The sequence below is a fragment of the Tachysurus fulvidraco genome, chromosome 23 (genome assembly GCF_022655615.1).
Source record: "Tachysurus fulvidraco isolate hzauxx_2018 chromosome 23, HZAU_PFXX_2.0, whole genome shotgun sequence".
Taxonomy (NCBI): Eukaryota; Metazoa; Chordata; class Actinopteri; order Siluriformes; family Bagridae; genus Tachysurus; species Tachysurus fulvidraco.
Window position 1 is genome coordinate 19,773,210 of NC_062540.1, and position 24,020 is coordinate 19,797,229.

Consider the following 24,020-nt stretch of genomic DNA (forward strand, 5'->3'; position numbering starts at 1 on the left):
AAGAAAGAAATCGGATGTTCACCTAGCGGAGAATTTCACCTGGTCACTTCAACACCAGCTCCATCACCGTTCTCCTCTTCTTGAGAAAAGCCCATCTCCCTCCCCCCCCATCCTGACTACGTTTTTACAGAGGGACATTGAGAGCATTCTGAGCAGCTGCATCACTGTCTGGTTTGGGAACTGCACCGTTCGGAACGCAAGACCCTGCAGCGTGATAGTGAGGACAGCTGAAAAGATCATTGGAGTATCTCTCCCTCTATCATGGACATTACACCACAAGGCTGCATTCCGCAAAGCTAACAGCATTGTGGATGACCCCACCACACCCTTCACACACTCTTCACCCTCCTGCCGTCTGGAAAAAGTTAACCGAAGCGTTCGTGGGCCCTCACGACCAGACGGCTGTAAAGTTGTTGTTTGTTTGTGGTGTGTTTTGTTGTTTTTTTTTTGTGTAACAGATTCTTCCCACAAGCCATCAGACATCCTTAGTAACTGAACTGAACTGTACCGAACACAATTACACACAAACACACGTACAATCAACTGTATGGACTGCAATGACTTACACCGAATATAGACACTTCCATTATACATCCATGTCTACAGCACCAACATATAAAACTTGCTGTTTTGCAGACTGTTCTTGCTCTTTGCACATGCTGTCTTTCACATCGTATTTTTTTGTCTTCTGTCTTTTGTCCTGCCAACCAGGTCACAGATACACTTTATGTGGCTAGGGCTACTTACTAAGTCCTTAGCTCTGTTTCTGTTTTTTATTGTAGCACCCTGGTCCTGGAGAAACGTTTTTCTCATTTCACTGTGTACTGCAACAGCTACTGTATATATAGTTGAAATGACAAAAATACTTTAAATACTTAGCCACATAAAGCTACTCTCTGTGTATTTCTACTGTATATATGCTAAATGTATGCTATGGCTACATGTCCTGTGGCCCAAACAAACAAACAAACAAACAAAAAAACAAACAAAACGCAACAAAACACAGTGACAACATACCTAGTGTGTTTAGCATTGCTGGACAAGTTGCTAGCTACATAGCAGGGCTGTCAAGTGTCACACATTGAGAGTGACAGTCACTCATTTCGGACTTTTGTCACGCTCTCCTGCCATACATCGTATTTCTCACCCAGAAAAACCTTTTGACTATTTATCATATATTTAATCGGCCGCAGCGCCCAAAATGTATCTGTCCGCACCGCTTAGTCGAGCCTGACACATATCAGCCAATCGGAAAAGAGGCTACACAATAGCCAATCAGAAAATAGCACTATCTGAGTAAGTTTTAACGCAACAAACAATGAAAAAAAAAAATAATACCTTCGCTAATGAAAGTTTCGATGGTCGGTTTTAAACGAAGCAATCATGAAAATGTCTGGGCTTGTGCCGAAATTTTTAAATGGGAGATACATTACAAATGATAAAGGAGTCCAAAAAGGCAACAAACACTTACAATAAACAACAGCAGTCCTAATCCCTCTCTCCCTCTCTCCCTCTCTCTCTCTTTCTCTCTTGAGGGGGGTTGCTGGGGTGGTTGGAGATGTCACGCTTGCCTGTCTTCAAAACTTGAGAGCCCTGACATAGATTGTGTTCAGCACTGTTTAACTCACCTACATAAACAGCTAACCTAACTGACCCGTCTTTAGCGTTCACACTTTCCATCATTTCTTCACCAAAATAAAAATATAGCATGTTTAGCTTCCTTTAATAAGCAGTTAGCTACATTGCTTACTACCTTATGGTTCTTGCAAGTAACTAGCTAGATATTATTAGCTACAGTAAGAAAATGCTAACTGTCTGCCTGTGTGTTTAGTATTTATTATCTTTATCTGAGTATTAAACAGCATTTAGGCTACGTAGGTATAAAAAATAATAACAGCAAGAATACATGCTAGGTATACTAGGTAGCTAATTAGATAAGAAATGAACTGCAACAAGATGGTGTTTAGCCTGCTTGCTACATAGTGGCATTTGTTTTGAAGTAAAATACATAAAGCACAACAGGAAGTGCTAGTCCACATCACCTTGCTTTATTGGGTGAGGCTTTATAGAGGACATGAGGGGTAAAGGGTAACTCTACTAGCAACTAATTCAGGATAAATGAGCTAGATTGTTGACCCATAGATGTAGATGTTTGACCCATATATCCGGTGTTATATGAGTTAAAGGAAATTATTTAAATAAATAATACCGTGTTGCAGGGATAATATATGGGTCAAACATGAAATATTTGGTTATATTAAATTTAAATGTATAAAAATCTGTTTGTTTGTTTTTTTGTTGTTGTTTTTTAGCTGTTTCAAACTTTAGCCTGAAATTAGCATAAAGAAGAAAATCTGTTAAACTTCCATGTTATTCCACTATAATGCGGTTTTTGTGTGTGATTGGCACCTTTAGCTGATCACACACACACACACATACACACACACACACACACACAGAGAGAGAGAGAGAGAGAGAGAGAGAGAGAGAGAGAGAGAGAGAGAGAGAGAGAGAGAGAGAGAGAGAAATAAACAGGCGAGACGAGTGTGTGCTCTCCTCAGGGTAATGAATGATAATTGATTCAGTTTGAAGAACATTAGAAGGAAAAGGCTCTCACCTCATCTCTTGCTCCTTATTAGAGAAAAGATGAAGAGCAAGAGGATGCATATGTGTGTGTGTGTGTGGGGGGGGGGGTGTGGGTGTGTGTAAATGACTTATTTGTCACTGGATTGAAGCTAAATGTCTTCGTTACTGATGTTGTGTAAAGGCCATGATTTGATTGTATCACACAGCACTGGTAGATTTTAGACACACACACACACACACACACACACACACACACACACACACACACACACACACACACACACACACAGAGCTCAGTCACTGCCAGATAAAATGTCAGAGTTAAACAATGTACAACATTGTGTATAGTTTAGGGCAAAATGGTCCAATGAATATGTTTTCAGTACACTGTCAAAGGAACTGAAAAGCTAAGCTGTTGCTAACCCGACACTATCCTGATGCTAACCTGGCGCTAACCTGAAGCTAACCTGATGCTATCCTGACTAACCTGATGCCATCCTGAAGCTAACTTGATGCTAACTTACTGCCAACCTGTCGCTATAATGCTTCTTAACCTGTCGCTAACATGTATCTCACACATTCAGCAAGAAACACATCAGACTGCAGATTAGCTCAATGCTGTTAGCTGGGGGAGTTTGTTAGCAATTTATGCTAGGTGTGTGAGGTGATGCTGAATAGCTCTGTGCTAAAATTTCACTTTTACTAACAAAAACAACAACAGTTTCATGCTACATTTAGCCTGGTTGCCTAGCAACAGAATGATCATCACTCTTGATTTTATTTTATTGTTACTTTTACTGTTTTATATTGTATTTATAATAAATGTATTCACAACTAGAGTTCTTTCTTTCTTTCTTTCTTTCTTTCTTTCTTTCCACTATATAGATATTAAAAATTACATCTATCTATCTATCTATCTATCTATCTATCTATCTATCTATCTATCTATCTATCTATCTATCTATCTATCTATCTATTCATTTCTTTCCATTTCTTGATTTTCTTTCCAATGCAGCTCAATGTTTAAATTCTTGACTTTTCCTTATTGTCCTCCTCAGTTCTTTCAGCTTCTGTAGAAAGCTGTGTTCATTAACAGTTTGCCAGCCTGTAATCTCCATCTAGAACTGTATGGAAATTCCACTCCAGATGGTGAGGACCACGAGTCTGTGGATCTTCTAACCCATGTGTCAGCCGTCTGCACACGGCAGCGAGGTCGCTTCACACTTATTATTATCTGAGTTCTGAAAGCGACAGCTGCTCTGCTGCGTCCTCATCATCCAGAGTCGCAACATTCTGTATGATTTCCGCCGCAGAACTTCACTGTTAACACCGAAGACGACGATGAAGACAGTCGCTACATGGAAGTGACATCACCCTTCCTGTTTCTCCAGATGGTGTGAGGCACCGTTATAGCACTGCTTTTATCTCTCCATCACGAAACGCATCATCCGTCAGTTCCCTTCTTACTGGCTAACATTAGCGAGGATACGAGGCACGTAAGACATGTTAAGTGCTAGTCATTAAATAACCATCAGACTGCAGATTAGCTCAATGCTATAAAATGGTTGTTTTTTGTTAGCAGTAGATGCTAGGTGTGTGAAGTGACGCTGAATATGTTTGAGCTAAACCTCCACTTTTAAGACAACAACGCTACATTTACATGCTACATTTAGCCTGGTTAGCTAGCAACAGTGTGCTCTTTCTCTCTTTTTGCTTCAATGTTTAAATTATTTTATAAACTTTACTTATCTAAGGTTCTTTCATTCATTCTTAATTTTTTTATTCACCTTTTTTTACTGTATAAATACTATGTATTATATATATATACTATATATATATATACTATGTAAATGTATTTTTCTTCTCTCTCTCTCTCTCTCTCTCTCTCTCTGTCTCTCTCTCTCTCTCTCTGAATGTATTATTTTTCTCTCCTCTGTCTTTCTTTCCTGTTTTCTTTCTTTCTTTCTTTCTTTCTCTTTACAGAAGCTAGAGTTTGCTTCTTTAGTTCTGTGTACGCTAATGCGCTAATAATAAATAAATAAAGAAAGAAAGAAAGAAAAAAAAAGAAAGAAAGAAAGAAAGAAAGAATGGAAATATCAAAGAAAAAAGAAAGAAAGAAAGAAAGAAAGAAAGAATGAAAGAACAGGATGGAAAGATCAAAGAAAGAAAGAAAGAAAGGATCAAAGAAAGAAAGAAAGAAAGAAAGAAAGAAAGAAAGAAAGAAAGAAAGAAAGAAAGAACAGGATGGAAAGATCAAAGAGAAAAAGAAAACGGACACTTGCTCACAGTAAAATTAGCATGTGTAAGTACAGTAGCATGTTACAGCGTGTGATCTGACACCAAAGAATTCAAAATGATGAAGGATGAAAAGTAAAGATTATCTGTCGCTTCCCAGAAAGGACGTGGAAAAGTGAACAATGTCAATTACTGCATTAACACAACACCATTTTAACAGCTCACACACAGACACACATAAACACACACATTCACTGGCGCTGCAATTAAACAACGCAGGAATGTTCCTTCTTCACCCTCCATTGGCCCAGACTAACTCTCACAATCTGAATATTAATATCCAATAAATTCTCAATCAAAACCTAACTGGACTCAGATGAGGATTAGATTATTGGCAGTCAAGCAAGACAGCAAACAAACCAGCTGGCAGAGATAGCAGGGGTACGAGTGGCGTAATCACCCGACGTCCTGTTGGACTTCAGTGACCTTCTAAACATTTCATACATGCTCTTTAATTCATACATGTTCTTCTTTTTTGACTTCTTTTTTAATTCATCCTGTACATGTTCTTCTTTTATGATTTTTTTTAAGCCCATCCCCTCGTCCAATCACATGTCAGCACATGTATCCTTCAAAAAAATTCATTCATTCATTCATTCATTTTCTACCGCTTATCCGAACTTCTCAGGTCACGGGGAACCTGTGCCTATCTCAGGCGTCATCGGGCATCGAGGCAGGATACACCCTGGACGGAGTGCCAACACATCACAGGGCACACACACACTCTCATTCACTCACACACTCACACACTACAGACAATTTTCCAGAGATGCCAATCAACCTACCATGCATGTCTTTGGACCGGGGGAGGAAACCGGAGTACCCGGAGGAAACCCCCGATGCACATGGAGAACATGCAAACTCCACACACACGAGGCGGAGGCGGGAATCGAACCCCCAACCCTGGAGGTGTGAGGCGAACGTGCTAACCACTAAGCCACCGTAACCCCCCTAAATAAATTCAATTTATCAATTTACATTGTTTGAAAGCAGCTTTAGAGAAGTACAGAAACAAAATAAAGATGTTAAAGTTTTAAATTAAGTTATTATTTATCTCTAATATTTATCCATAATGATCAAGCCTGAGGTGACGGTGGTGAGGAAAAACTCCCTGAGATGATATGAGGAAGAAACCTTGAGAGGAACCAGATTCAGAAGGGAACCTCATCCTCATTTGGGTGACACTGAACAGGAAATAATGTCAAAGTAAATAATGTTCTTTCAACAAAAGTTTATAAATGTGCAAAAAGTTAAATTGACCTCATTAGTTCCTTACTGATTTTGGGCTTTTCCTACTGATTAAATGAATTTCCTTTTTTTTTTTTTTTTTGCCTGTATGTCCTCAAAAAAGGAGAGAGAGCTGAGAGAGCTTTCATTGTTCAATGATTTATTACTTCTTTAGTCTACATCAATTTCTTATTTAAAATTTCCTACAACAACCTGCTAATGCTAACAATACATCTCTCTCTCTCTCTCTCTCTCTCTCTCTCTCTCTCTCTCTCTCTCTCTCTTTGTCCCTCAGCGTAGCCTCTTTTTCTTTCTGTCCTCCATTTTTTATTCAATCATGTATCATAATCTTCAAGCAACAGACAGTTTGACATTTCCCAGGTTGGGTTCTCGAGACGGCCGCGCGCTTCTGTCTTTTTCTATCATATTTAGATGTACACACTTGTCCTACACAATGACAAGCTTTCAGGAAAAACAGAAGAAGAGAGCGAGAGAGAGAGAGAGAGAAAGTGAGGAAGTAGAGTTCGAGTTGGTGGAAGTATAAAATCCCCTCATGGACACCGTGTTCTTCCTGCACTGACGCTGATGTGCTCGACGTACTGTAGAGATTTAGCCTTTAGCTTCATGCTGTAGCTGATCGTGCTGCAACAGGAAGTGCTACAGGAAGTCATCCGGGTCTGACTGATCGTCTTTAATTACAGCAATACTTCATACAGTATATTAAAACTACTCTCGATATGACAGACAGACAGACAGACAGACAGACAGACAGACAGACAGACAGAGAGATAGATAGATAGATAGATAGATAGATAGATAGATAGATAGATAGATAGATAGATAGATAGATAGATAGATAGACAGACACAAATACACAGAGAAATTGATAGATAGATAGACAGACAAACATTGGATATTCTAGCTTAGTTGTAATGTGTGACGTATTGCACACTAAATGACCATCTGTTTCTCATTAGTCACAAAAGCAGATGATTTATGATTTACTTCACACACACACACACACACACACACACACACACACACACACACACACACACACACACACACACACACACACACACAATCAATGAGTATCTATTTTTTTAATCTACAAAATCTTTTTTAATCTACAAAAAGACACCTCTATCTATCTATCTATCTATCTATCTATCTATCTATCTATCTATCTATCTATCTATCTATCTATCTATCTATCTATCTATCTATCTATCTATCTATCTATGTCTCTCTGTCTAGGAGAAAAAGAAAGAAATACACAGATTTCCCTCACTTCTGATTGGCTGATTGATAGTAAATAAGGACCACTCTCGCTCACTAGAGCTCTGCCCTCTTCATTACCGTGTAATGATTTGTTATTAGTGTTCCTTGTCACAGCTGATGACCGTCCTGCATTTTCTCTGAATCCACTCGGCTTTTCCGAGTACCAAAGACAAACAGCATGGCGTCTAAATCCGCTTCACTCAAGACTCCTTGCTCTGCCGCGCTAACAAACACGAGCGTGCAGAGAAATACACTTTAAACATGAAGACCACTTTCCGATAGCTACAAGATCAAATCCTGTGTGAAGTGTAAATGTGCAGAATGTGCAGTTCTGTCCGAGTTCTCACAGCTGATTCTTTCCTCCATTACACTGGGACGTGTGTGTGTGTGTGTGTGTGTGTGTGTGTGTGTGTGTGTGTGTGTGTGTGTGTGTGTGTGTGTCGCATGTAAGATTAGAGTGTGAACGAGAATGAGAGAGAGAGAGAGAGAAAGAGAGAGAGAGAGGAGGATAGGTTTGATGTCCACTGGATGGGTGACAATGCTAATCCATAGTTCGAGCCAAAGCTTCTCTACAGTAGCCAAGCTACACCTTCTGTTAGCGTAGCATTTCTGGCTAACGCTAATTCCTCCAAACGCACGCTTCTCCAAGGACGCACCTGGACACGCAAAGCTGACCAAAAGACAGCTGTCACTGTGATAAACGAGCTGGATATAACAAACACACACACACACACACACACACACACACACACACACACACACACACACACACACACACACACACACAGAGGTTTACCTTTAGGCGTTTAGGAATCTGGAGTGTAAAACACACGAGATGCTAATTTGTATTAGCTGTTATGTTAAAATTTCTCCTCAGTTATGGTCATAGACGTGTCATTAATTCTGTTTATTACATTTTTAAACTCGTGACCTCTTTTAGTAGTAACTTTTACTAGCAACATATCTGAATAAACCTAATTTAGCCTTGTAACTAAAGCTAGCAGTTTTGTACAGTAGCTAGGTCAGTTGTTTGTAGGTTTCTTGTTTCATGGTTGCCTAGCAACAGTGTTCTCACGCTGACTGTTTAATCTGTTTTAATCCAAATTCAACTTATAAATTATAACGTTTGAAATCTAAAAAAAAATGAACCAAACCAACAAAATATTATGATTTAAGGGGGATTAATAATTATTTTTACAATGTGCCTTGCGTCGTCATTTTTTTTCTGAACACGGCAAATTTTTTCACATGTTTAAAAAATATTTCAAAGCCCATAGAAAATAATTCGCGGTAGAAATCTTTGGCTTTAGCTACATTAGCGTCATAGCTTTTTAAATTCGAAGCAGATTTAAGACGACACGGTTTTCGATAGCGTTAACATATAGCTAGTTTATGCTTGTTGCCAGGCAACAGCATTCTTAATGTACATTATAATATGTGCTGTTTGAGCACAACAGCTAGCTACACAGCTTCTGGCTAGCTGCAGATGATATGCTCAATATTAAATTCTGTTCATATCCCTTCCTCTTTTTTTCTCCATCTGGAACGAGGCTAAACAACAGAATATATTTATATATTTATATAAGTGTAGCATTTCATGAAAAGTATAAAGTCCTGGTTTAGCTTTGCCGGACGTAAGAGGGGAAAGAGTGTAATTTTCTAGACGTTTCCGCAGAACAATATGGCTGAAATCGCCTGAGAGGACGTTTCCACAAAAGAAAACTATATGCGAAGAAAATAAATGTTTTTTTCTCTCTCAGCAGAATCGTTAAACCATGCGAACGTTTCATTTGTGAGAAGACGTTATTATTATTGGAGTGCGGCTCTCTGTCCTCGGCTCACACTTATCGTCTTATTTCCATCTCTATCTTTTCTTCCCTGTTCAGTGCAATCCCAGATGAAGTGGCTGTGGGGCATTGTGGGTAATTATCGTTAACCTAGAGTCGGATCTATTATATTTACATGAGGAGCGCTGGCACTGACACCGACACTTTCCTTTCTAAACGGCTCCGTAAATCGGATCAGATCTCTCGGCAGCAGCCGGATATCCGTCCGCTTCGTGATTCTCCTCCGGGGAATGGAGTGAATAAAACAAAATAAAGAAAGAAATAAATTAAGTAGGAAATAAAGTAAAAAAAAAAAAAAAAAAAAGAGTTTCATCTCACCGGGTCTTCGCGTCAGGACTTTCTCTGCTTTTCTATCCTGTCTACATTTCCGCCTTCAATTATTGCCCTTTATTCTCCTGACCCTCCGCCGCCAACTCCGCCGCCGCTACCGGTGCAAGTGTTTACAAAATAATGCATCATATTTATTTGTGTACTTTCTCAGATAGACACTTCAAATCATGCACGATTTCCATATATTAGGCGAAGCAGTGCGCTCCGGCTGCGTCCTAATGCGATTTCGGTAAAGTGATGCCGACTCTCATTAGGAGTCTCCTCAGGAGTTCTCTCTTTCACGTCTCCAGGCCACACACTCGAGTCACTGGAATATTTTGTTGACGTTCTTTCAGCTGCTCCCTGTTCGGGGTCGCCACAGCCGATCATCTGCTCTGCATATTTGATGTTTCACAGGTTTTTACACCAGAAGCCGTTCCTGACACAACCCTCCGGTTTTATCCAGGCTTGGGTCCGATCCAGATCCCTGCCTGGGAATCGGACAATGACAGTGAGAGCACGGGATCCTGCCACTGGATCACCACTGATATATATATATATATATTTCTTTACATATTTAGGGTTTTTTGGTGCCATAGGCACGGTGGCTTAGTGGTTAGAACATTTTCCTCACACCTCCAGGGTTGGGGGTTCGATTCCCACCTCCGCCTTGTGTGTGTGGAGTTTGCATGTTCCCCCCGTGCCTCGGGGGTTTCCTCCGGGTACTCCGGTTTCCTCCCCTGGTCCAAAGACATGCATGGTAGGTTGACTGGCATCTCTGGAAAATTGTCCGTAGTGTGTGTGTGAGTGAATGAGAGTGTGTGTGTGCCCTGTGATGGGTTGGCACTACGTCCAGGGTGTATCCTGCCTCGATGCCCGATGACGCCCGAGATAGGCACAAGAGCGAATTACAGGTAAGAACACACGAAGGAAGACAGACAATGGTCACGTGGAGAGACGTCTGAGTCTGACTTCATCACCTCTAATCTGTTCCACGTTTCAGTGTGTGTACGGAATAAGACGGAATAAAAACACTCTGTCGTATGCTTAGAGCAAACCAACCGACCAGGAGGCGGCGTACTGAAGCGGACTTACTCTTCACACCCTTTAATCAAGGCACTTCCTCCTTTTTATCCATTTCTAGTCAGATGTAACGTTAGTTCCTGTTTCCTGTCTTCGGATAATAATAAGTTTCTCCTGACACCAGAGACTTGAGCTGTGAATATTTCTGCATATAAAACATTAGCAGATGGAAACACATGACATGACAGCTTCCTTTCGTTTCGTTAAGATTTCCCAGTCTGAATGAGTCAGTCAGTGTGGTGGTGTTTCGGTTCGTCTGCCAAAAAAACCCTAGCAGCTTGAACGAAATGTTTCACACACGTTTATATAAACTAAGAAGCTAATTAAGCCACTGGCGATAAATTCCAGTGACGTGAGCTATAATAAAGGCTTAACACAAGGATATGGATATGAATTCTCGCTCATCTCCCGCTGTGATAAGGCACCGTGTAATTATTTACCACTTTCCCATCTTTTCCATTTGAAACGCCAGCACTAATTCGGAACTAATTGGAGAGATAAAGTTCAAATCCAGCTCCAAAGTGAAAAATAAATATAAACAGCAACCTTCAAATGGAGAAAATAATTGCGCTAATTTGATTAGAATCAGACCGTTTGTTTTTCATCCTTAATGCCGGAAGATAAATGAGAGACGAAATGGAAGCTGTAACGAGGAAGCAATTACATTGATCAAGTTAATTTTCTTTTTTCTCAGCCGGAAATTTGTTTTATGTTCGGTTTTATTGATATTGACTGGCATGCTAATGAAAAATAATTTCGCCTCAGACACGTGGGAAGTCTAACGCCGGCCTCGCAGCCGTTCGTCGCGAGATGCATCATCCCATTAAGAGTAGCTCACTAAATAAAGAGCAGTCTCTGAGATCGAAAAATGTCTGAGTGTGAACAAGAACGAGACAAAAAAAATATGAGCATAAGCTCCGCCCCCTTTGCTCAAACGTCAACAAACACATCTGTGTATTTGTTCGAGCGAATTCCAGCGAACGTTTCGAGCCACAGTTCACGTTCTCACCTGCGTACCTTTTCTACACCTGAACGCTACACATTCGAACACTATCCATTAGATCAAACCTCGAGCTTCTACGTTCGTGTAAAATATTTCACAATTTCATTTGAAATATTCCAGAAAGTGTATTTTTGACACTTATGTGGTTTCCCCCCCCAAAAAAAAAAATGGGATGTGGTAGCCTTGTGGTTAAGGCGTTGGGCTCCCGATCGGAAGGTTGTGAGTTCAATTCGTACGTCCACCAAGCTGCCACTGCCGGGCCCCTGGGCGAGGCCCTTAACCCTCGATTGCTCAGCTGTATAAAAATGAGATAAAATGTAAGTCACTCTGGATAAGTGCATCCGCTAAATGATGTAAATGTGAAAAAAATAATAATAATAAACAAACAATCAAAACATTCATCATGGACGGATTGAATACTACATGACGGTTTTTTTAATCATTTTCCTGTCAGGATTTTAACGAATTTTGAAATCAAAAATCGAAATAAACACAAAATCAAACAGCCTTTTTTTTTTTCAAAATGACGCAGATTTTACGCAGGTTTTGTTTCACGTGTGTTAAACAACGTGTGTCTTCACTTGGAGGAGTTTAAAACAAGAATCCTGTGCTTGTGATTTTCACAAATCCAAAAATTAAAAAAAAAAAAAAAAAAAAACAACAAAAAAACGTTTTTATGGACGTAACAATCACACAGACCTCCTGGAGGAAGTGATTCGTATTTAAACTGAATTCTCACTGTACGGATTTGTGAACATCGGTGAAACAGCTGATTGAAACGGTTCGTCTTTGCGGCACGTGACCCTGTTGACGGGCCACGGTTTATTTCTCCTAGAATTTAATCTCCAAAACATTTCTCTTCTTAGCTTTTTCGACATCACATGAGCTCAGGCTAATGTGTCCTTCCAGGAAGAAGCTTTTTAAAAATAAATAAATAAATAAATAAAATAAAATAAAAATTCTGCTCATTACCTGAGAGAGAACGGTCCGCTCGCACCGACTGTTTTTTTTTTTTTTTTACAGCAGCTTAATAGCAGCTCTGTGTACTTTTCAGATAACCAAAAGCTCATCAACAATGACTTAGTGCTGCCATGTGACTGCCTTTGATTAAAACCAGTTTACTTTAGCGTTAAATATTTCATTTGCCTTTATTACACTTCTCCCAGACGTCCCAGAAATCTGTCTTCACACAAATAAATAGTCTTAAAAGTGTGTTCTCTCTTTTTAGTTTAATGCACAGCACTTCCACTCGTAGTGATGCGTTTTTTTCTTCCTTAATAATGTGTTCGGTCTCGACTCGACGAGGATGAAGCGGAAATCCCAAGGGAACGAAGCGTCACCTTTTCACATTTCCGTAGCAGCCGTTTTCTTGATTCGACACTTATACCAACTTCTTATCCTCATCTTTATTTATAGACGATGTTTCTCACTTTTTTGTTAATTTATTCACATTTTATTTAATTCGATTTTTTTCCATTGGTAAAAAGAAAATTCACATTGTCCTGTGACGTGACTTTCTCATTTCAGAACAGAATGAGTTACAGAGATGATGAGATTTCTGTTTAGAGACTAAAGAAAACACACGTAGGCTTCAGTTCTGTCTGTCTGTCTGTCTGTCTGTCTGTCTGTCTGTCTGTCTGTCTGTCTGTCTGTGAGCACCGAGCATCACTGTTTGCTTTAAACTTCAGTGTCCCTCGTCTCCCATTCCTGTTTTCCCTTCCTTCAGAATAACAGCCCAGTTCAGACGGGGTCTGAAAGTGCTTCTCCACAATGGACCACTCGGAAGTGTGTGTGCGCCTTCGGAAACTGAAATGGCCTCAAATTGGAACCTAAAAGCGGCGTGAGGTTTTTCCGATGTCCTCATACTTCTGATATCTTCTCTCGACCCGAACATAACAGCTTCCCTGACGTCGACTGTTTTCATACAACAGACGGTAATTGCTGACGATAATGTCGTCCGATAGAATATATCACAGAATCGTTTCTTTATCTAATCGTAGAAAAAAAAAGTTTGTACCTTATAGATACCTCAGTTCCAAGACTCAAGGTAAAAACCAGGGCTCGTATTCATGAAGATTTTTAGTGTGAAGACTTTTTGCCGAGTGTGAAGCGGCGGGGATGAGAATCAGCACCTCCAAATCTGAGGCCATGGTTCTCAGCCGGAAAAGGGTGGCTTGTCCCCTTCAGGTTGGTGGAGAGCTCCTGCCTCAAGTGGAGGAGTTTAAGTATCTTGGGGTCTTGTTCACGAGTGAGGGAAGGATGGAGTGGGAGATCGACAGGTGGATCGGTGTATCTTCTGCAGTGATGTGGTCGATATACCGGTCTGTTGTGGTGAAGAAAGAGCTGAGCTGCAAGGCGAAGCTCTATATTTACCAGTCGATCTAAGTTCCTACGTTCCTTTGGGTCATGACAGAAAGGACGAGATCCCGGATACAGGCGGCCGAAAAGAGTTTCCTCCACAGGGTGGCTGGGCGCTCCCTTAGAGATAGGGTGAGGAGCTCGGTCACTCGGGAGGAGCTCAGAGTAGAGCCGCTGCTCCTCCACATCAAGAGGAGTCAGCTGAGGTGGCTCGGGCATCTGTTCCGGATGCCTCCTGGACGCCTCCCTAGGGAGGTGTTCCAGGCATGTCCAACCGGGAGGAGGCCCAGGAGAAGACCTAGGACACACTGGAGGGACTATGTCTCTCAACTAGCCTGGGAAAGCCTCGTATTCCCCCGGAAGAGCTGGAGGAAGTGTCTGGGGAGAGGGAAGTCTGGGCATCCCTGCTTAGTCTGCTGCCCCCGCGACCCAGTCCCGGATAAGCGGTAGAAAATGGATGGATGGATGGATGGATGGACTTTTTCCTAGTGATGTAATTCTGAGAAAATTCTTAGAATTGTTGGTGTTTTTTCCTTAAAATTAAAAAGAAGATCCGAGTAAAGATAAAAGTTCTTCATAAAGCATCTGAATTCTTAAAAGAGCTCATAAGGTCAGAAAGTGTTAGGAGACGTGAGGAGGACTAATAGAACGATAGAATACGTATTAACACCTTCCGACCAAACAGAATTGAGAACTATAGAATGTGGTCTCTCGTTTTTTCCTCATTCAGCTCGTTACTTCTTCGGCAAGATTAACTGGATTCCTTTTGCCCCAGAAGATATATTTAATAGCATGAAATTATATAACAAAATCTAACACTTTAAAATAAAAGATTTATAACATTACCGTAACTTCACGACTTCGTCTGATGCTGTTGTTAAGTATAGATTAAAAACAAGAGCCTTAACATGAGGATTATTAAGTTATTACGATACTAAGATCTGTGTGACAGCGCTGTAAGAAAATGCTCATCCACGATGGAAGAAATATTACTTTAAAGAATTTTTTTTTCAATAATTCATTTATTTAATTATAAATGTTTTGTTTTAATTATTAATTAATTTGCTCTCTGTCGAGGTTTCAGACTGTGAAAATCCCCGGGCCAGGAATTTTCTTTCTTGCAGCCAAGAGCTTTATAAATGATCCATTGCTGCTTTTAAAAATACATCAGCGAAGGTTTTTCATATTAATAAAGAATTTTCTAACCATGTGTATGTGTGTGTGTGTCCCAAAACAGGAACACAAACACAAACACACACTCACACACAGCTAGCGGCTGCATTAATCTTCACCTTGTTAAATAAATACGCAGACGCTCTGTGCCAGGAAGCTGAAATCCAAACACACATCCCTGCCAGTTTGGACCAAACATTCCACCAAGGTGTCCAGTACATGAGGGTGAATCTGATCAATGTATAAATATCATCCGTTTTACTTTTTTTTTTTTTTTTAAACTCGCCAGTAAAGTCGTCTAGCAACCGAGAAGTTTCCACATTTTGAAAAATACCCATGATACCTTCAGACATGAGCTGCAAGTCTGGAGAAGTGATGACGCTGAAGAAAATTCTTAAACCTCTTTGTAAATCCTTTCATCACTTGGTCTGGTCACTGAGACTAAAATGTGTTCATGTGGATGACTGAACGTCTTCCTGACGTCTCACTCCACAGTGGTGTTAATATGAAGCTCGTATGAAAGTAGACGCTCAGGACTTTAAGGATTTGTTGAGTTTCATCACTATTTCTGTTTTTTTTTTTCCACACAGATGTTTGTAACTTCAGAGTAAATGTTGATATCAAACCCATTTCCGTTCTCTGAGACGCTCCGAGTGTTTGTTCATCTAAAAAGCAGCTCAGATTTATCTTCAACACTGAAATTCAGTGTAAGATTGTAAGCTCGCACTGAAAGCTGTCAAACTAATATCAAACTAGCATTGTAGTAAACACACTAACACTCACAGTAATAATATTAATCAAGCTAACATCAAACTAGCATTGTCGTAAATGCACTAACAGTCAAAGTAATAATATTAATCAAGCTAACATCAAACTAGCATTGTCGTAAATGCACTAACACTCAAAGTAATAATATTAATCAAGCTAACATCAAACTAGCATTGTCGTAAATGCACTAACACTCAAAGTAATAATATTAATCAAGCTAACATCAAACTAGCATTGTCGTAAATGCACTAACACTCAAAGTAATAATATTAATCAAGCTAACATCAAACTAGCATTGTCGTAAATGCACTAACACTCAAAGTAATAATATTAATCAAGCTAACATCAAACTAGCATTGTCGTAAATACACTAACACTCAAAGTAATAATATTAATCAAGCTAACATCAAACTAGCATTTTAGTAAACAGGATAACACTCAAACTAGCATAATACTGAAGAACTAACATCAAACTAGTATTAAAATCAGGATAACATTCAAACTAGCATTATATTAAACAGACTAACACTCGAATTAGCATCGTCATTGGTTAACATTTAAACTTTCGGGCCCTTGAGCCTCTCTTCTCTGCTCCAGAGTCACGGCACCATGACTAACCCTGTGCTTTGCGGGTCATCATATGTGTCGTCCCCAGTAATAAGAGCTTCTTCTTCTTCTTTACAAGAAGGTGAACACTAAATGTAGCATTATAGATTTAGTGTTTAACAGGCTAACACTCAAACTAGCCTAGAAACCAGCCTACGACTCAAGTTAGCATTATATTCATATGGAGTAAGTTATTTAGTTATTAAAACATAATAACAGACGAAAGAATTTCACTCTGGATGAGAAGAAAACTGTAATTCAACAGTACAGACGCTGCATTTGGCATCTACTTGATAAAGCTCCAAAAGAAATTGATACATCAGTTTTCATTCCTTTTCTTATGAGATGCAAAAGAAAAAAAATGGAGAAGTCGGTGTACATTGGACACGGTTCAGCTAATCTCGGGATGCTGTTTACAGATCTTATTTCCTGGAACTGGACTCTCTTCCTCTCTCTGGATCTTAGATTCTTCCAGCAAATTGACTGCCAAATACGGGCCTCGAGGATTCCTGACTCATGTCTCCATGTTGAAGCGTATGAATTATGTACCGTTGAGCCGCTGTTAACCATCTACAGACTTCTCCTGAGCCAAGCGTGTTTCAGGAGGGAAATGTGTTTGTCCTTATTTAGCACCATGAAGCGTACCATATGGAGAGAGCGGCGGCCGAACGAATGGCTGGGCAAAACATAAATAAGGGCTTGCTGTATCTTTTTGGGAACGTTTTAGAGACAGGAACGAGACAGACAACATAAATAAATAAGGACAAATGGAAGAAAAGCAGACGGCAAAACAATACGAGTGCGACGAGGCAGAAGGGAAACACACACGACTCTGCGAATTTCTCTTGCTTGCCTTTTTTGGTTCAGAGGAACATCATTCATTCCCTCGGTCTCTCTTTGTCTCTCTCTCTGTCTCTCTCTCTATGTCTCTTTCTGTATCCTCATATAATTTCTTGTTTGAACACATGTCACACCAGGAGCACTGGAGAGGGATGAAGTAGAAGATTTCTGAGCCCCGTTATTTTGGCACAGGCGTTCGAGACAGACGCCAAAGAGCTTCATTAGGCCCGACGGGAGGGTAGATGGATCCAGAGGCTCATGGAAGTCTAGCAGCAGTAAACACAGTGGCAGGCTGGGTAATAATCCATCATAAAAGAGCCGCTCGCGTCTCAACATCGTGCCACCCGACGCCTTCACCGCAGTCTTTCAGCTTCATCAGCTTAGCTTAATGCATCCCCGCGCTCTGTCTCCGTCTATCTTTCTCTTTCTGGCTCGCTTATTTGTTCCCTTATGCCTTTTGATTTGCTCGGTTTCGTCTAAGTGCAACACCGTCGAGGATGTGGTCACTTTTCGGCTCAACTGCGAGATTGTGAAAATGTTCCATTTCTGGAAAAAGTGCACCTTTGCAAAAAAAAAAAAAAAAAACCATTTATTCCATCCACACTGGAAGTCTTACACAGCTAAAGACAAGTTAACAGGAAAATAATCAAATGGCTTACCTTAGGTATTTACCTTACCTTACCTACCGTAACCCTAACCCTAACCCTAACTCTGGATGTGGCAGTTACACAAAAAAATGCATATACCGGTGGTCTGGATTTGCATATTAAAACCTGATTGGCTGCTTTATTTTATGATGCAATTACTTGTGGTAAAAGTTTTGGAATAATAAATGTTTTAAAACAAACATACAAAAAAAAGCTCCAGTGATCATTACGGTTTCCCCAGAAATTGTTCAATAATGAAGATGTACAGATTGGTGATATTTCTGGAACGTTCTGAAATTAAACTGCAAGCTGCCACTGCTACAAAATGTACAGTATACCTGAATATTTCAGCACTACAAGCAGTATATTAGCAGTTCCTAAATTTTTTTAGCGCTGTATCGCTAGATGTTATTTCTTCTTATTTTCTGACACCTATTTTTTTCAAACACAAGCACAGGACCAGACTCTCTGTTAGCGACCCAGCCGATAAGACCTTATAGACTTTCTCAAGGGTAAAACCGGTGTAGGACAAGATGATGGTTAATGGTCCCCCTGCCTGCAGTCAACCCCTGCCAGGACTGGGGCGTGAAGTCATAACGCTTAACCACTGAGCTACCACAGCTCCCATTATGCTCTTAGGCTTCTTTCACACCAGCCATTTTCTACTCAAGCACCGTTTGCACCTACTTCTTTGTGTAGCTGCTGGCGGGGTGGGGGTGGGTGCAAAATGACCACTTTTAAAAGGCAAGTTTTATTTGGTTACAACAAAGTTTACAAAGACCTATTTCGTACTTTTATACAGTTCTTTAACACCGGTGTCAGAGTCTTACAGTAGGTTTGGATGAGTTCCTCTTGAACCTTCTCTGGTTAGATTAACTTTAGAACTTTATCATGGAGACGCGTATGTCCACGAATCTAAATCTTTTGACTTGACAATTCTTCTGCATACACTACGGGTTATGCTAGATTACTGTATGTGTCCTTATACTCACTTCCGAATCAGGCTGACTCTATGATAACCATATTTTAGCCACATAGCACAGTACTGTACATCAATTACCTGATTAGTGATCTACCCAGTACACCCAGGCAAATAAATGTTTTGCAAACCCACGGGGCTGGAAATAGGAGCCATGGAGTGTGACAAGGGAACATTACAGGTTTGTCACTGTGGGGATTTGACAAGGCCTCCTGCAAAATCGAATCTCTTTGCGGTTTTGCCTTCTGCGTTCCTGAAACACCGGCTCAGTTCAAAGCCTCCTAGAAAAGCCGATTTCTGTAATCTGTGCAGGCCAAGCGGCACATCGACAAATGGGTGTGAAGGAGTGTTTTAACCAAGCAGAACAGACTACAGCAGGGGATTTATTTATTTATTTATTTATTTATTTATTTATTTATTTAGTCATGGCGGCCACCACTTGTAAGAAGGCGATAAGTGCCTTCAGACTAGGATCTCAATCATCCAGAGTAATGAAATTGTCAAAAATGTTTTTTTTAACCGTTGAGTTAGAAACATAGACCTGGGCATGTGGGAGCCTAGCAGTTAAGGTGTTGGACTACTGACCAGAAGGTTGCACGATCAAATCTCAGATCTTTCGGTTGCTCAGTTGTATGAAATGAAATAAAAAAAAACATTAGTCACTGCCAAATGCCGTAAACGCACAAGACGTCCCGGTACAGTACATCAGGATTGCGGCTTCAGTGCTAAGCAAACGACGCAACGTTCAAATGCTAAACGCTAGGTCTGAGCTGTAAAGGGTCACTGGAGGTATTAGATACATCTTATTTCTGACAAACGATCTTTGACAAGTATTGATTCCACACATTCCTCAGGGCCAACTTAGTTTTTACAGGTAAATAAAATACTTTTTTTAATCAAAGCCAGTCAAATGGCTGTGCTAGGTCACTGCTGATGAGCCTCTATTTATCTCCAAAGTACCCAGAGCTGACATTAAAAAAAAAAAAATGCAGTCAGTGAAAGCAAAATTTCCTCAAGGACACAATGATCTGCTCAGTAAAATAGCGATGAAGAGTCTGTCTGCTTTGCTACTTAGTTCTTTTCATCTTCGCTAGAATAACGAGTAGATTCATCCTGTAAAACATAAATGTGCAGCAGTCTGGAAAACATGTCTGATGTCTCAGTCAGAAATGATGAGAAATTGTGTTTTGTTTGTTTCTTTCTTTGTTTCTTTCTTTTTTTTAATACTTAATAATGTACTTCAAAATCTTGAAGTAATTAATTAATTAATTATTTTACTAAAATGGCCTTTTTATTTATGCACATTGACATTTTTTTTCAAAGATAAAAATCAATTTTTAAAGATAAAAAAAACATCCATTCACCCACTAATCCATCTGTACTATTGTCCATCCATCCTTTCATACATCCATCCATCCATCCATTCATATGTCCATTTGTCCATCCATCCACCCATATATTTCTATAGTGCTTATTCTATACAGGGTTGCAGGGAAACTGGAGTCTATCCCAAGATATTTCAGGCCTAAGGCAAGGAACAGTCTGGACATCACAGGAGACACACACACACACACACACACACACACACACACACACACACACACACACACACACACACACACACACACACACACACTACAGAGAATTTAAAGAGACCAGTCTCAAATATTTGCTTGTCCTTCACCTCGTATGATGTGATGCTGAATACAGTGCCTTGCAAAAGTATTCATACCCACTGAACTTTTCCATATTTTGACACGTTAGAACTACAAAGAGAAATGTATTTTATTGGGATTTTACAAAATAGACCGAAAGAAAGTGGCACATCATTGTGAAGTGGAATGAAAATGATAAATGGTGTCCAAATTTTTTTTTTTTACAAATAAATATCTGAAAAGTGTAATGTGCATTTGTATTCAGCCCCCTTTACGCTGATACCCCTAACTAAAATCCGGTGAAACCAACTGCCTTCGCAGACGCTCGCCATCCGATCTGACCGAGTTTGAGCTATTTTGAAAAGAAAAATGGGCAAAAATTTCACTCTCTCTGTTTCACTCTGTGCAAAGCTGGTGGAGACATACACCAAAAGACTTTGCTGTAATTGCAGCGAAAGGCGGTTCTACAAAGTACTGACACAGTGGGGCTGAATACAAATGCACACCACACTTTTCAGATATTTAGCTATTTATTTTCATTTATCATTTTCCTTCCACTTCACAATTATGTGCCACTTTGTGTTGGTCTATCACATACAATCCTAATAAAATACATTTTTGTTTGTGATTGTAACGTGTCAAAATGTGAAAAAGCCCAGTGGGTATGAATAATTTTGCAAGGCACCGTGTTATAACCAAACGCCAAATCGTTCTCCAAAATGTTCCATTTTAGCACAAGAAACTTATTTGGATTGCTAGTTGCTCCTCCCACTGAGAAACATTATCGCTGTAGCAAACGATAGAAGTTTGACGGCTAAAAGAACGACTTCGTTGTATAGAGACGTGAGACTGCAGAGAATCGGATACTAACGAGCGGACTTTAAATGAATAAGTAAAAGAGATTAATAAAATAAAGTTAACAGAACAGAAGTGAGGCTCTGTTCCTCCACTATGATGTTAGCAGGAACAGAAACCAATGGAGCAAAGAGACAATAAAGAGCCTTGTGAGAGACTTTTACGATCAGCGATGAGACAGAGACTAATGTAGATGAAGCTGATAATCAAAGCGAGGATTAATTTCCTGTTGTAAACTCAGAGTTCTTTACAGTTTGCCAGAAGTATTGTTTTACCATTAGTAGATTAGGTTGGAAATGTAAAGATAGGCGTGACATTCTACATTCATTCATTCATTCATTTCCTACCGCTTATCCGAACTTCTCGGGTCACGGGGAGCCTGTGCCTATCTCAGGCTTCAATCGGGCATCGAGGCAGGATACACCCTGGACGGAGTGCCAACCCATCACAGGGCACACACACACTCTCATTCACTCACACACTCACACACTACGGACAATTTATTTTTTTTAGTATTATTATGTTGTTGTTCTAGGGGGCACGATGGCTTAGTGGTTAGCATGTTCGCCTCACACCTCCAGGGTTGGGGGTTCGATTCCCCGTGTACTCCGGTCCAAAGACATGCATGGTAGGTTAATTGGCATCTCTGGAATATTGTCCGTAGTGTGTGAGTGAATGAGAGTGTGTGTGTGCCCTGCGATGGGTTGGCACTCCGTCCAGGGTGTATCCTGCCTTGATGCCCGAACATGCAAACTCCACACACACAAGGCGGAGGCGGGAATCGAACCCCCGACCCTGGAGGTGTGAGGCGAACGTGCTAACCACTAAGCCATCATGCCTCCATTCTCTATACAGTACATTTTAAATCTGATCCACTTTAAAGTCTTTAATGATTAGAAAAATCCACTAGCTAGCCTACCGTCCTGCTCGAAGCACCATGCTAGCAAACACATTTGTATGACATATAAACCTGAAATGTTCGATATGTTTGGGTTTTCCCACTGATCGATTATATTCTATATTAATTATAGTCGTCACCAGAAATCCAGTCACCAATGTCCCTGTGTGTAGTAAGCCAAAGTCTTCGGCAAAGCCCTACCTCCTGTAGACCATACGCCGATTCACATAACGATATCCGATCTCCTTACCTCAGTATCCGCGAGGTAACAACATGGGTCGGAAAGCAAGCACACTCGAACTGGTGGAGAAAACACCTAGCATTTCAAATAATTTTTATGAAGGCTATTTTTAATTTAGTTCAGGCTTGTTGCCTGACACGTCATAAAATAAACCCAGCAACCAAACAACATAAAACTGACAAGGAAATAAAACCAGCCTATTCATCAAAAAGATCACGTTGTACAGGTGGACTTTTCATTTATATTTATAACAGTATAGTTCTTTTTTTGGCTGCTCTGATCCTCTATGTTTGATATCCTGATGGACATTTTCTCAATATTAGAACATCAGGAATGATCAATCCTGTCAAGTAACTGTTTTGTCTTACATCAACACAAGGCATTTTGGAAATTCTGACACAAGACTTTCACAGCCTCGGGCCATTATCGTTCCATAAACATTATTCAGCTTGGTTTTTTATCAGGTGCTAGTAAATCGAGGAGGCTGGCAGCTTCGGCAGGTTAGCATGCATGACAGAATGCAACGAGTCGATACGGGATGTTCCCTGAGAATGTAAATTTATAGCTGTCTTTTTATAAACCTAAAAAAAATTACATTTCTATTGAACTGTTTATAGAGGCTACGTGGTACAAAACACACTGAGACTTTCAATCGATCCGTCTGTTCATCTGTCCATCCATCCATCTCTCTGTCCATCAATCCATCCACCAACAAATCTGTCCATCCGACTGTCTAGCTGTCCATCCATCCATTCATCGATCCACCCATCCATCCATCTATCCATCTCTCTGTCCAACTATCCATCCATCCAACTGTTCATCCATCCATCCACCAATCAATCCATCCATCTCTCTGTCCAACTATCCATCCATCCATCCATCCATCCATCCATCCATCCATCCATCCATCCATCCAACTGTTCATCCGTCCACCAATTGATCCATCCATCCCTTTGTTCATCCATCCATCCATACATCTATCCATTCATCCATCCACCCGCTTGTATGTCCACCTATCTGTCCATACATACATCTATCTATCCATCCATCCATCTGTTTGTATGCCCTCAAATCCATTCATCCATCCATCCATGTACCCATTCTTCCATTTATCGATCCATCTATTCATTTGTATGTTCATCAATTCATCCATCCATCCATCCATCCATCCAATTGTTCATCCATCCTCCAATTGATCCATCCATCCCTTCGTTCGTTCATCCATCCATCCATCCATCCATCCATCCGTATGTCCACCTATCCATACATCCATACATCTATCTATCCATCCATCCATCCATCCATCCATCCATCCATCCACCCGCTTGTATGTCCACCTATCCATACATCCATACATCTATCCATCCAT

At 40.3% G+C, this 24,020-nt stretch overlaps 1 protein-coding gene across 2 annotated transcripts in view; it reads right to left on the bottom strand.

Annotated features, from left to right (window-relative positions):
• The window catches only part of LOC113640011 (cadherin-4-like), a 194,803-nt gene that overhangs the window by 51,765 nt on the left and 119,018 nt on the right, over positions 1-24,020 (bottom strand). Inside the window, exon 1 of one of the 2 annotated variants that reach the window (XM_047807158.1) lies at positions 8,186-8,387. The exons of the other annotated variant lie outside the window; for it this stretch is intronic. The gene's annotated coding sequence lies outside the window, so the exon portion shown is untranslated. Of the gene's footprint in view, positions 1-8,185; positions 8,388-24,020 lie in introns of those variants that run through there. 2 annotated transcript variants of the gene reach the window in all.